Source organism: Sorex fumeus, unplaced genomic scaffold (assembly GCF_029834395.1).
Source record: "Sorex fumeus unplaced genomic scaffold, SorFum_2.1 ptg000054l, whole genome shotgun sequence".
Taxonomy (NCBI): domain Eukaryota; kingdom Metazoa; phylum Chordata; class Mammalia; order Eulipotyphla; family Soricidae; genus Sorex; species Sorex fumeus.
The window spans coordinates 46,476,690-46,481,537 of NW_026606111.1; the positions used below are offsets into that span (position 1 = coordinate 46,476,690).

General features: G+C 36.9%; 1 pseudogene; it reads right to left on the reverse strand.

Moving 5' to 3' along the window:
* Positions 1 to 3,837: 3,837 nt before the first annotated feature.
* LOC130033705 (uncharacterized) lies at positions 3,838 to 3,934 on the reverse strand (annotated as a pseudogene).
* Between the last annotated feature and the right edge of the window lie 914 nt (positions 3,935 to 4,848).

Sequence of the window (4,848 nt, forward strand, 5' to 3'; positions counted from 1 at the left end):
AATTCCTGACTGCAGAGCCAGGAGTAACCCCTGTGCATCGCCAGGTGTGACTCATAAATGCAAAAAAAAAAAAAAGATGATTCCTTACCTTTAGATACTTTGAAGTCAAGTAGAAACAGTCAGAAAGCTCCCCAGAAAATGCTTCTCCAGGGTCGAAAACATCATCACCTTTAGCGTGAGAGCATACAGAAAATAAGGTGTCCATTTTATGCCAAGTTAAAGCAAGTCAGACATGATCTTGGAAAGTTTGTCAAATGAGAGCATGGATATAGGAAGAATAAGGTGCCAGCTGAATCTTAGAGGTAAAATATACAAAGGTCAACAAGTAGGAGGTACAGTGGCGACCAGGTCTACTAAGAAAAGCATTTTTTAAAAAAGAAAATGCAATTAAACATCAAATAAGACCTTTTTAAATGTTTAAGAACAGGGATATAACTCAGTGATAGAACATTTGCCTTCCATTGTATAATGATCTGCGTTTGATCCTTAGCACTGCAACGAGCATTATTTTTAATTCTTAATTTCTTTCTTTCTTGCTTGCTTGTTTGGTGTTTTGTTTTTTGGGTCTCACCTGGCAAAGTATAGGGGTTATTTTTAGCTTTTAAGAAAAGTTATAATTTTACATTTTTACCTGTGGTTTAAAAGGAAATCTAAAATATTTTAGAGTAAATATATGTGAAGAAGAATAAAAGTCACAGGAATTATTTAGTATATTTAATGATACAGCAGTCAGAATTTTGAGGTTAATTTTATGGGTATTGCATAAATAATTTTTCTCCATTATGTGGGCTGTCTTTTTATCATGGTCACAATTTTTTCTGAGTTGCAGAAATGTCTTAGTTTAATGTAGTCTCATTTGTTTATCTTCACTTCCTCTTCCTTGGTCAATGGTGTTTCATTCTAGAAGTTTCCCTTAGCTTTAATGTCATGGAGGGATCTTCCCACATTTTTCTCCATATATCTTAAGAATTCAGGTATGATATTGAGGTCTTTAATTCATTTGATCTGACTTTGTTCCTGGCACTATAAATAGGTCTGACTTCATCTTTTTTGCATGTTACTGTCCAGTTTGCCCAGCACCAGTTGCTGAAGAGACTTCCTTGCTCAACTTCATAGTTCTTGAGCCTTTATGAATGATTAGGTAATAATAATCTGAGGGTCAGCGTCAGGATATTTGACGACATTCCATTGATCTGAGCCCTGTCTTTATCTGAATACCATGCTTTTTTGATTACTACGACTTTGTCCCAGGATTTGAAGTTGTGGAAGGTGATCCCATCTTCTTTTTTGAAAGATTGGTTTAGCTATTCATGGGAGTTTATTGTTGTTTATGAATTTCAAGAATTTTTAATCTGTTTCTTTGAAAAATGTTATTGGTATACTTATATGAAGTGCATTGAATCTTAATAGAGCTTTGGGGTGTATTGCTATTTTGACAGTGTTAATCCTCTCAATCCATGAGCATGGGATGTGATTCCATTTCCTCATATCCTCTTTTATTTCTTGAAGTGGTGTTTTGTAGGTTTTTTTTTTTTTTTGGTATAGATCCTTAACCTTCTTAGCTGTTTCTAATATACTTGATTTTCTGATGTATTATTGTGAATGGGATTGTTCTTCTCCTATCTCTTTTTTCTCTTTCATTATTAGTATACCGGAAAGCCATGGACTAATGGATATTGATTTAGCAAATAGTAAAAGCTTGAGTTTTTCCTTTTTTATCTGGATGCCCTTGATATCTTTTTCTTACCAAATCATATGGCAAGTACTTCAAGTACTATGTTGAATAGGAGTGGTGAGAGTGGGTAACTTGGTTTGTGCCTGATTGTATTTTGGTATTCTAGCTCATTGATTTCTGACCCAAGCCTTTATTTTTTCCCCGTTGAGAATAATGCTGTGGGTTTGTGATAGTTTGCTTTGACTATATTGAGGAAAGTACTTTCAACTCCCATTTTGTTGAGAGTTTTTCATCATGAATGGGTGCTGGATCTCATCAAATGCTTTATCTACATCTATTGATATGATCATATGACTTTTATCTTTATTTTATTGAGATGGTGTATTCTGTTGATTGACTTGAGAATGTTAAGCCATCCTTGCATCCCAAGATAAACCTACTTGGTCTTAGTGTGTGATCATTTGTTGAGTTTCTGGATTTTCTTTGCTGTTATTTTCTTAAGGATCTTTGCATATGTATTTATCAAGGAAATATCTGTAATTATCTTTTTTTTTGTGGTTTCTCTGTCTGATCTGAGTATCAGGATGAACTTTGCCTCATAGAAACTGTTTGGTAGTATTTTTGTTTCTTCAACTTCCTGGAAAATCTTAAAAAATGTTGGCATCAGGTCCTCTTTAAAGGTTTGAAATATTTCATTAGTGAATCCATTTGGGCCTGGGCTCCTGTTTTAGGGGATGCTTTTTATTATCATTTCAATTTGCTTGGTAGTGATAAAGGTAAAAGGTAAAGGCCCTCCCTTTGTTCATCGATTTGCTCGAGCGGGCCCAGTAACGTCTCCATTGGAGACTTTTTTGTTACTGTGTTTGGCATATCAAATACGTCACGGGGAGCTTGCCAGGCTCTGCCCTGCGGGAGAGATACTCTCTTGGTAGCTTGCCGGGCTCTCTGAGAGGGGCGGAGGAATTGAATTCGGGTCGGTCATGTTGGCTGCGTGCAAGGCAAACACCCTATCACTGTGCTATCATATTCGAAATCTTCTTGGTTCAGCCTTGGGAGGTAATTGGAATCCAGTAATTTATCCATTTATTCAAGATTCTCTCATTTCCTGCTGTAAAGATTCTCAAAATAATCACTGATGATCCTCTGGATTTCTGTAGTTTCTATTATGATGTCCCCCTTTGCATTTCTGATTCGTTTATTAGGATTCGTTCTCTTTGTTTATTTGTGAGTCTTGCTTATGGTTTATTGATCTTATTTATTTTCTCAAAGAACCATGTCTTGCTTTTTGTTGGTCTTCTGGATTGTATTTTGGGATTCTAGATCATTGATTTTTGCTCCAGGGTTTATTATTTCCTTCCTCCTGCCTAGCTTGGACTCCTTTAATAGGTCATTTTCCAAAATCTTGAACTGTAAGTTATTTTTGTAGGCCCTTTCTTTCTTCCTGATGAATTTCGCAGAGCTAAAAACGTTCCTCTTAACACTGCTTTTGCTGTGTCCCACAAGTTCTGGTAGCTCCTCATTCTCATTTGTTTCTGGAATCTTTTTATTTCCTCTTTGATTTCTATTCTAAGCCAATGGTTGTTCACTACTTCCCTCAAATAAAATATTTTCTTGCTGAGTTTTTGTCTGTTTAATATATTGAGAAGTGAGAAAGTACTTTCAAATCTCCATCTAGTATTGTGTTGCTATCAATGTTTTTCTATAAGTCTGTTAGAACTTGTTTTTACATATTTTGCTGGTCTGTCATTAGGAGCATATACATTGAGGAGGGTGAGTTTTTTCTGATGTACAGATACCATGATCATTAAGAAATGACCTACACTGTCTCTTATAACCTTTAGCCTGAAGTCCATGTGGTCTGATACTAGTATGGCCACTCCAGATATTTGGAGGTGTTCTTTTCTCGAAGAATTGTTTCCCAGCCTTTGAATTTGAGCCCATGTTTTCTTTGATTATTCAGATGTGTTTCTTGCAGGCAGCAGAATGTTGGGTTCAGTTTTCTAATTCATCCTGCCATCCTCTGCCTTTGAATTGCTGCATTTAGTCCATTGACATTGAGAGAGATCATTGTGATGGGGATTTGTGCTAATTTTATGTCGAAATTTGGAGTACTTGTGGGGCTTGTCTTAGATTAATGTAGCCCTGTTAATTCTTCTTGCAACAAAAATGTGGAACACTTTACAAGTTTGCATGTCATCTCTGTTCAAGGACCATGCTAATCTCTGTATCATTTCAATTTTAGTACATGTGTTGCCAAACTGAGTATAAGAGTTGTTTTTTTTCCCTATTTTTCTCTTCTGATTTCTTTGAGTGTTGTCCTTACTCTCTCCTATGGCAGACAGTGATTCCTAATCAAGGTAGGTATTTCAAAGCAGCTTGAAGCTATAGATTTAGAACCTTAATGTCCCAGAAGAAAAAGTATGGTTTTTACCATATTCTCTTTTACCATACCCAGGGCGTCAGCTGTGCACATTATTTCTTTTGGAAGATGGTGAATCAGTCTTGTTTAATGCCCTTCCCTGAAACCTTCATTAAGACCATTAAAATAGAGCCTTTTGCTGTTCTCACCTCGGTCCCGTGTACATCTCCAGAAAAAGGTGGATGGCATTGTCTGCACTTTGACCACCTTGAATGTAAGTAGGATTTTTCTCCTGAAGGAAGAGGTGAGAAGCATATTGATGATTTAATTCCACCTTATTACAAGTTCAACTTGAACGGAAGGTGAGATTCATGAGGCTCCTGCAAAGGACAGAAAAAAGGGTCTCAGTGGAGGTTAATGGCCAACAAACATTAACAAAACAGATGTCTCAAAGTAACCTGTGTGCATCTTCGTGTGTATAGTGAGTTTTTTATCTACTCATAGTGATTCTCAGTCGTTCCACATGGGCAAAGCACACCTGTAATTAAAAATCGAGTTCTCTGAGCAGAGGGGGTTTTCTTAGGTCATTGAAGAAGTGTATAATAATTTATTGCTAAGCATATACAGCAGTTTGAATGATGTGTACTTTTCGATCTAAAATTAATTCCAAATATGTCTAAAATGACAGTCTCCTGACCCCGCATCTGGCTTTCCTCACTGAGGGCCCTTTGCCCTTGTTGGTGAGGTTCCCTCACCACCCCAAGCAGAGCTCCGGCAGCTGCAGACCTCTGCAACCAGCCATAGGTACGCTTTA